This window comes from Echinops telfairi, unplaced genomic scaffold (genome assembly GCF_000313985.2).
Source record: "Echinops telfairi isolate 266 unplaced genomic scaffold, ASM31398v2 ScPeMD7_7467;HRSCAF=8505_0, whole genome shotgun sequence".
NCBI classification, from domain to species: Eukaryota; Metazoa; Chordata; class Mammalia; order Afrosoricida; family Tenrecidae; genus Echinops; species Echinops telfairi.
The window spans coordinates 12,898,697-12,908,819 of record NW_022111367.1 but is presented as its reverse complement, the minus strand read 5'-3'; the positions used below and the strand labels follow the sequence as shown (position 1 = coordinate 12,908,819).

Sequence of the window (10,123 nt, the reverse complement as noted above, 5' to 3'; positions counted from 1 at the left end):
ATGGCGGCCCTGCAACTGCTCTGGCCTCTCCCTTGCCCTGGAGCAGTGGTTCTCAGCCTTCTTCATGCTGCAACCCTTTCATACACTCATGTTGTAATGACCCCCAACCATAGCATAATTTTCGTTGCTACTTCATCACTGTCATTTTGCTTCTGCTATGAACTGGGAGACCCCTGTGAAAGGGTCGTTCGACCCCCCAAAGGGGTCAAGACCCGCAGGTGGAGAACTGCTGGCCTAGGGGCCAAAGATTTCCAAAGAAAAACTATTAAAATATTATTTGAAGCAAAATAGACATTGTAGAATTGAGTCGAGATTAGGCTTTGAATCCTGTTTGAGGGACAGACTACACTTGGAGAAGATCAGGGAGATGATAGGACATTTTGGGGGCTTCTGACGGGAAATTATGGGGCATTTAGAGGCTCTCACGCTTTAAAAATTGGACATCATTTTATTTTTCCTAAGACCGTACTTTTACAAAACCCAAAGACTACTTTTAAAACACATATTGAAGAAGTATAATGGGAGCTCGGAGACTAAGAGAGAAATAGTAACTTTATCAAAGCAAAAGTTGGAAGAGAGGTGGGAAGGAGGAGAGGGGCTACAAAGAAGTATCAGAAAGACGTGGGTGGAACTGAGTAGTCAGAGGTGTGCTGAAAAGAAAAGTGGAGAGCACAGTGCAGACGTGCTTAGCCGGGAAGGAGCCAACACGGGAGGCTTTGTTTCCCCTTGATTGGGTCCGCCATCTATGGCTCCCTGAGGCAAGTAATGGGGAACTGGCATGAACTTGAAGGTGGTCAGAGGGAGCTGTGGTCAGTGACCATCCATTCGTAGAAACCTTACAGAAGCGGGATATCTGTACCTTTGAAGGTAACTGGTCTAAGGGATCTGAATTAAGCATTGGGCTGGTAAGTGCAAGCTTGGCAGTTCAAACCGACCAGCTGCTCCTTGGGAAAAAGATAAGGCTGTTCTTGGAAAGATTTTCAATCTTGGAGACCCTCTAGAGGATTGCTATATGTTGGAATCGACTCAATGCCAATGAGTTCTGGTTTCATATGACACATGGCTGGAAGTCATACCATGCTTCGCCTCAGTCTAAACTTTGTTATCCCCATCTACCACGTGTTGAATTACCTTATATTTATTTTATATACACATACCTGGAGTAAGTAGTGAAAAGAAATACTTGTTATTTAATCAATAGTTAAATCATTTTCTTCATGGGATCTATGTAAAAGTCATGACAGGCATTTTGATTTTTGTGAAGTACAAAGAGCCCTTTCTTGTCCCAGTAAGTTTTGCAGTTTGTCAAGGAGGACATGAAAGTTAACTACATGAGCTGTGAGACAGAGTTGGTTAAAAATAAGAAGCATTAGAATTTTTATCCAGGCAGGATGTCATCTGCAGAGGCACATCATCTGCGTTTGTGACAAATGAGCTCAAAGGATATTTTGGCAATCCCAGGATCTTCTTCCTTTAAGCCTCTTGGAGAGTGGATTTTTTTATGGACTGTTCCGGTAGCCTCTGTACTCAGATGAAAATGATTGCTGGCAAGTTAACTTACCTGCCATATGTTGTCATATAAGGCTTTGGTAAATAGTTTGTACTCGTTCTTGACTCCTTTCTTGTCATAAGCCTTTATCTGAAAACACTAGGTCATACTATTTAAAATATGCTCATAGGTATACGAGGGGGCTTCAAAAAATTCATGGGAAGATGGAATGAAAGGACATGGAATTTTTCCACAAAAATTGGATAGCTCCTTCATATATATTGTTCGTGTTTTCACTCTGAATTAGAAAAATAGGGTCCCTTAGTTGTGTAAGACTGGTAACTAATGAAAGCACTATCTTTCTTTTTACATATCACATGTTTAGTGTGTCTTGATTTCCAAAGCGTTTGTCCAAACTTTAACCTAATCTTGTAGGGTTAGGTCAAAAAGAGGAACTAAATATATTCAAATAAAAACTATTTCTAGAAAAATTTTCAAAAATATATCTAGAAAGATTCAAAACTTCAAATCTCAATTTCTTGACTTAGAAGTTTCTATTGATGAAGAGAAAAAAGAAAAGAAAAACTTTCTGCAAAGACATGGATTTGATTTTATCTTGGTGGGGCCAATATTTGCAAATTCCCATCAAGCAACATTATTATGAAAACTCTTACTATATTTGTACAGCAAGTTTAAGTAAGAACTGCTAAATTGCATGACATCTCTTATCTTTACAAAATTTCAAGTGACATACTAAAGGGTAATTTCTTTAAAGCAGTCACGGACCTTAGTGTCTTGACTATACTAAGTTCTAATATTCAATTTTTGCTTGTCTTGTCTTCTCCTTTTATTTTCATGAGCTTAGTTTTACTCTCTAATTACTTCTTGTTGCTTTATATTTTCACTTCGTTCCCCTTCATACCAAAATCCTACACCCATGTAGATGATACGGGCTCATAACAACTCTTTCTATATAGGGTTGTTAAGACTATAAATCTTTATGGGTCCATAGTGTCTTGTGGGTTTAAGTCAAATTAAGGAGCTATAAACATGTTCAAGTGTCAAAATTTTGTCTCTAGAAAAATTCAGGTCTCAACTTCCTGGCTTTGAAAGTTCTTTTGATGGAGAGCAAATAAGTGAAAACTGTTTTTGCAACGATATGTATGTTATGTTATATGTGTGGGACCAATATTTACAATTTTATGGCTTCCATTCCAATAATATTATCATGAAAATGAACCTTGTGGTTAGTTGTTCAACATCTAATGTCCTAGTCCAATATTTTTTACATGTGTGTCCGTCCTATTGTATCGTATGTGTGTGTGTGTGTGTGTGTGTGTGTGTGTGTGCGTGCATTTAATTCATGTCAGGCTCTGTGCTAAATTCTCTGCTTACTTTTTTTGATCATTATTAAGTCCTAGAGGCCCCTCAGAAATAGGTATAATTTATAGTAAGACAAAGGAAGAGATTTTCAAAGGAAAATAGTAATCAGTGTGCGCTCCCATCAGTAGAAAATTGCAGAAGGGCATTTGAATCTGATTCGTCTGGCACCTTACAACTTGCCCTTGACAGCTTTGCTTGTAGTGGTAGAAAGCCTGAATCTCTTCCTTCTTTTTACTTTCTATTGTCCTTTGAAGTTTAGCAATCACATCAATAACCTCTTCTCTAATTCATTTACCCGAAAGGTAAAATTATCTTGGGAATGACAACTCTGGTAAGTAAAGGTTCCTTTCTTTAAAACAGTCACCGGCCCTTAATACCAACTCTGCCCACTGCAAACGTAGGAGCCTGGTGCTCATGCACGCCCATTCTCTTATCACGATTGATTGTCTTGAGGGTGCTCCATTCCGGGAATTCTGTTTCATCTCAAGAAATACTTCCATATGAATTTCTTTTTAATGTGCCATTTAAACTTATTTTTTAGGTAATTTCTTTTCAAAATCATCATTTTATTGTGAATTAGACTGGGGTTGATGGAGCTCTGGTGGTGTAGTGGTTATGCGTTGGGCTGCAATCTGCATGGTGGACAGTTCAAAACCACCAGCAGCTCCGCAGGAAAAAAGACTGGGCTTTCAACTCCCATAAACAATTACAATCTTGGAAACTGACAGAGGGCTGCTACAAGTCAGCATTGATTCGATGTCAGAGAGTGAGTTTTACATTTCAGAAAATCAATTTTGTATTTAACAGGCTGGTATCATGCCCCCACCTCCCACCCCTCCTTTAGCTTGCCCTACTCACTCCACCCTTCATTTCTCTCTTCTCCCTTGTGAATCCTATCTTCCGCTTCACCCAAGTGAACACATGTCTACCTTTGGGCCTATGGTTTATCCTTCCTATTTGCTTCCCCATCCCCCACCCCACCCCACCCCTTGGTAACCTCCCAACTTTGTGCCCCTTGGTATGAAAGTCTGTCTTTTTTCTTTTCCTTTATAAAAGTGAACTCATACAATATTTGTCCTTTTGTGATTGATTAATTTCATTAGCATAGTGCTCTCCAGGCTGATCATGCCCCGAGGTGCTTCGGCATTTCATTCTGTTGTTTAATGTTACTGCAGACACTGTGTGCACTATGTACCGTTTTCTTTATCTGTCCGTCTCCTAATGGGCATTTAGGTTGTTTCCATCTTCCTGCTATTGTGAACAGTGCTGTAATGACATGGGAGTGGTTATATGTGTTTGTGTGTGGGTTTTTTCCTCCTTTACCCAGCAGAGACATTGCTAGATCCTATGGAAATTTCCCCCCTGTAGTCTGCAGGAGTGCTGTTATTAGTGTCCACAGTGGTTCTACCATCAGCAGTGTATGAGACTTCCAATCTCTGCATCTTCTCTAGCAGTTTTGTTTTATGTTTATTTGTTTGCTTTTTAACTTGGCTGTCAATGTTGTTAGGTGGTATCTCATAGTTGCTTGTATCTCTTGGATGGCTAATTATATCGAGCATTTCTTTACATGTCATCTCTGGTGAACTGAATGTTCGTGTTCTTTGCCCATTTTTAAATTGGGTTGTGTTTTTCTTATTGAGGTACTTCAGTATGGTATAAATTTCAAAGATTGCATGTGTTAATGTCCACATTTTAGGCATTACCAAACATTTCTTCCCTCCTCAGTGGGTTCTCTTTTTACTTTTGATGAAAACTTTTGAATCATACAGGGGTCTTATTTTTAGTAGATTTCAGTCATCTATTTTGTCTTCTACTCCGTGTGCCACCTTATGTTTGATAGCGGGTCTATGCCCTGCAATAGGGACCATAAATTTGTCCCCATTTTCTCATTGATGGTATTTATAGCTCTGGGATTTTCTTTTAGATCTTTGATCCATCTTGAGTTCATTTTGTATGAGTTCATTTGTGGGCCTTATTTTATTCTTCTGCAGATGGAAATCCAATTTTGGTAGCACCATTTGTTGAAGAGATTGTCTTTTTCCCATTTAACTCTTTTTTTTTGGGGGGTGCCTTTGTTGAAGCTCTGTTGTGTGTAGGTGGATGGATTTATTTCTGGGCTTTCTGCTCAGTTCCATCGGCTTCTGCACCTATCACTGTACCAGTACCAGGCTGACAGAGTTGGTCTTTCTAGTGGAATACAAATTCTTGATTCCAAGGTAAGTTCCAGCCTAAATATCCATCTGTGTTCTTTCTTGTGATCTGTGTGGATCCAATAATGTTGAAAGAAATCTAGATGCTTCCCACAGGAAAATATAACCCTTCTTATCTTTTATACTTTCTTCAGTATCCCATCTAGATTCTTTTTGCCTCCAGAATCAGTCATCTCCTAAGGAACAGGCATTTTAACGGGATATGGATAAACTCATATACCAGTAATTATAATGTGAAGTGTTATGAATTATGAGAGGTGCGAAGTAGAATGGAGTTTAATGTGGAAGAGATAAAATATTTCAGGGAGATACAGTAGAAGATGTGGTCTTGAAAGCTCACTTAAATTTGACTTGATCTCTTTTCTCCCTCTGCTGAGCAGGTAGTGTATGAGGGGTGGGAGGTGGAGAAGAATATACGTTTAATGGAGAAAGAGGCTGCGAGTGTGATATCACCTTAGAAAACTCTTCTGTATGAGATGAGTAGCTGGAGGATAGATATGGAAGATTTTACAATATAAAGGGGGATTTTAGTCAATAGAATCAGGATTTCACAATTTTTAATGGAACCAATTTGGCTACAGGAGCGAAGAGTGCAAGTTATTTAGGAATTTATTTCCCAGGAAAATTGGTCTAGATAAGAGTTTCAGCGATATCACTGACAGTACTGACATAGTCTGGGCTTTTCTGTGAGTTGAAATGTCTTTACCAGCATCCCCGTCCTTTTCTCCGTAGATTTCAGTAGTGCCTCTTCTTTCTGTCCAGTGGTAGTCACCAAACTGTCTCCCACATTGCCAGATGACCCTGGAGGGGCAAAAGCTGCTGCAAATTAAGAAACACTGATCTCTAGGTATAGACTATAGAGACAGTGGCACATTTTCAGGATGATAGAAGCTTGTGTTTGCTATCACAGTAAGGCGATATTGCTAAAAAGACATAACTGTGTGGTAAGGATTGCTTACGTTGGAGGGAAGGACTGAAGAAGAGGATTAGAAACCTTTTGACTGATGAAGCTGCCCCCACGCCCACCTTCCCAGATGACCACTCTACCTTGAAGGGCCGCTCCTTCCATTCCAGCTTCTTCTCGGCTCTTGTCTTCTACAACGGCCGTTGTCAAACATGATTGTGTGTCAGAATCATTTGGAGGGATTGTTGAAACACAGATTACTGGGCTTCAGATTTTATGATTCAGTAGGTCTAGGATCAAGGCTGAAAGAGATTCTGATTTCCTAATAAGGTGTACTAAATTATGATGTTCATGCATAATAAAGACACTATCATTTGATAAGCACGATTGTAAACTGCTTTGGGTACTATCCGGTGTTAGATGGTTTTTAAAAATTCTTTTGTGATTTTCCTTATGTTCAGACGTTTGCACTTCCTACGTAACGCTTGCTTACTTTCCTGAAGGCTTGGGCTGTCTTTCTCAGTTCATAGTCTGCACTCAGGGCGGAAGGAGAAAGACCTCCTTTCCCCTCTTCTTTCTCCTCTTCCTCTCCACGAGCACATGCTCGCATTGAATCATGTGATCTCCCAAGGCTGCTCATCATTCTGGAGATCTTCTCCTTACGGTTACACCAAAACATACACCAGAGCTGTCAATAATTTAGTGAATTTTTTGGAGGGGGCTAAGAATTCTCTCTTGGCCACAGTTACACATTTTGAGGGAAAAGTTGACATTTACTGTTAGATTTTTCTCTGAGCTCTTGCTTGGAGCTCTTGCCTTCTACAGGGGATATTGGAATTATTATTTGCATAAATGTGTAATTTTATGATGGCATGAAGCTTATCTCTAGATTTCCAACCTATTTACACATCCTCATGAGATGTCAAATAGAGTGGCACTTTACTACCGGGAACGCTTGTTTGGGATCAAATGAATTCCTAGAGATATCATGCTGTCCACCTCCTTCTTTGCTACCTTACTTTTTACACTATACAGTTTCCCCAAACTCTGCAAGCCCCTTGTAAAGTAGTCTATATGTACTGTGTTTGGGGTATTTACATGGGCAATTTATATGTGAAAATAAAATTATTAAAATAGATATAGTTTGGCTCTTGGGAAATAATGTTTATTTCTTCAGATGTTTTCTCCCTTTGCCATAATTGCTAAATAATTCCCTTTCAGTAACAAAGCAGAACCAGGAAAACATGCTTCAATCTTGGGTGTGATTTACACTATTCTCTCTCTCACATCTCTCGTTTTCTTCGTTCTGGTTCCCATGAAGTAGCTGACTCCAGTGACTTCCTCTCACCAATAGACATTCTCTAAAGCTGCTTTCTATGGGTAAAAACTCCCACAAGAGGCAGCTAGTGCTGGGTCCTCCTTCATATAGCTGGACTGCATCGCTACCTCAGAGGAGCCTTCCACAGTGCTTAGGCTGAGGCACTATGTCTCTTGCTGCTATGTTGTTTTTAGTTAGTTTTGAGTCCGTTCCAACTGCTAGTGATCCTGGGTCCAGCAGAGCAATGAACTGCCTGGCCCTGAGCCATTCTCCTCAATGTGTGAGCCCGTTTAGCAGCCACTATGGCAATCCATCATGTCCAGAGCTTTCTAATTGTTCACTGCCCTGCTGCTTAATCAAGCCTGATGTCCATCTCCAGAATGCTCGCCCCTGAGCACGTGTCCAAAGTATGAAAGACAAAGTTTTACCTACTTTGACTCTTAAGGAGGACTCTGGCTGCATTTCTTCCAAGACAAAAGTGTTTGGCCCTTTGGCAGCCCACAGGACTTTCAGTATTCTTCCCAGCACTGTCGTTCAAACGCATCAATTCTTCTTTGGCCTTCCTGACTCAATGGTCAACGTTCACACGCATGTAAGTCAAGTGAAAACGTCATGGCTTGGCTCAGGCTCACCTTCATCCTTAGAGTAAGGTCCTTGCTCTTCAGCACTTTAAAGAAGTCGTACGTCGCAGAGGTACGCAGTCCCATGCACGTTTGATCGCTCGACTGCCGCTTCCATGGACAGTGAGTGACTGGGGATCCACGCAAGCGCGATGAAATCCTGACAGCTTTACTCCCTCAGGCTTGACTTCCTTCACTTCTCGGGGACCACTTCCTCCGTCATCTTTTGAGTGCCTTCGGGCATGCGTGGCTCATCGTCTGGCGCTGTCCCTGACCAAGTTCTGCTTTTATTCCTCAGGCCTTAGTATCTCTCAATGTTTGGATGCTATCCGTGCATCAGGTGTTCGGTGGTTAGTTCCTCTGACGTGGGCAGCTGCTTCCTTCTCCTGTTCGTCCTTCATCTGGAAACTGCTGAAACCAGCTCTCTTGTGGTCACCCTGTTGGCATTCGAAACAGCAGTGAGGTAGTAGCTTTCAGTATTACAGCAACACACAAGCCACCACAGTATGACAAATTGACAGAAAAGTGCTGGCTTGTTCCCATAGCACCAGGTATCTCTCTGTCATTTTGCACAGTGTAATTAGTTCATTATTGGAAGCAATACAACACCTCACTGGCCTGTGAGTTCTCTGCAGAATTTTTTCCTATTTCATATAAAGTGATCAATATATGCGTCACTTTAAACCCTGGCTATCAAACAAACACCTTGAACAAGGACCTCAATATTTCTTGTCTTGGCGGGTCTAATCTTCTCCAAGATGTAGTATTAACAAGAAATTACACTCATACTTTGAATCTTTCAAAGTTGACTCATCATGATCATATGGTTCCTAGTGCTTTCCCCGGTTGGCTCCAAGCTGTTCTTCGTGCCTTAGATTCCTTCATTCTCTCTGTCCTTTGTGGTCTCCTAATCTCCTCACAGCCTGGCTACTCATTCCTGGCTTATTCTTTTGAAGTCAGTGTTCCGGCTATCAGCAAAAAACACGTGCAAGCGCTATCTTCCTCTATTTCAGCCTGGTCCTCTAAAATACACTTCAGCATTGCTTTAATTATTTTAACACCTGCGTCACACTGCTGACTAATGCTACAATTCTGATTGCTGCAATGTCTCAGTCATTCGCTTGATGCATTTAATTACACAGTGTATGTTCTCTACATAAAAATTAGAAGATTCAGATGAAAAATTATAGTTTAAATTCAGAAAAAAAGGCTATCAACTAGAAATATACAGTGCTCATGTAACATGTGTGTATATACATGTAGATATAAGCTGTCTTACAATCATATTATCTCTTCATGTCAGTAAATAAAGCTCTTATCTATACTGGGAAAAAATGTAGTATAATCGTAAATAATCCACGACCTGAATTCTGATAGACCTGGGTTCTAGAATTATTTACTTACTAACTAGCTATGTGACTTTGGGTGGTTTCCTTAACCTTTGTAACTTTCAAGTTCCTCATTTATAAAATAGAAATAAAGATAGCGACTGTCTCATAAGGCTGGAAGAATGGAGCAGCACACATTTATAAAGTCTTAGCACAGTTTGTGCCACGTAGATATGCTCTTTTTAAATCTTAGTTTTTGATAGCAACTATTTATTATATAGCTAATAGTATTTTGTTTATGGGTATAGAAATGTATAGAATCCTTAAATTAGATCTCTTCCATTCTATAATTTAATTTTGAATTTTTTACATTCCTCTTTTTAAATCAAAATATTTGATATTTTAGAGTTGTTTTAAGCTCATAGAAGAACTGAACAGAAAGTACAATGAGTTCCAGTATCTAATCTCTCTGCCCCCTGCAGAAAGTCTCTCCCATTATTAGTATTTTGCATCAGTGGACAGTTAGAGACTCCGTATTAAGACATTACTATTAATGAAAGTTCATAGTTTATATTCGGACTTACTGTGTGAGGTAAATTTCTGCTCACTTTGATAACTTTAAGACATTATGTAGTGCCATGACAGTGTCACAGAAAATGATTCTACTCTCCTTAAACATCCACTTGACTGTCCCTACTCATATCCCTCTTCCTTCCCTCCAAATTCCTCACCAAAGAAAATGTGCAGATGTCGAGAGAGCCGGAAAATCACGCTCACCACTGTGTGCCATTGTGGAATTGCACATGAGGGCAACAGCGACACGACCCTCTTCCTCTCCCTGCCGTGGAGTCAGTGCTGACTCACAGTGGTC

The 10,123-nt window shown here is 40.1% G+C and overlaps 1 protein-coding gene across 2 annotated transcripts in view; it reads left to right on the top strand.

Annotated features, from left to right (window-relative positions):
• Positions 1-10,123, top strand: part of FGF14 (fibroblast growth factor 14) — a 780,497-nt gene that overhangs the window by 60,391 nt on the left and 709,983 nt on the right. The window lies entirely within an intron of this gene.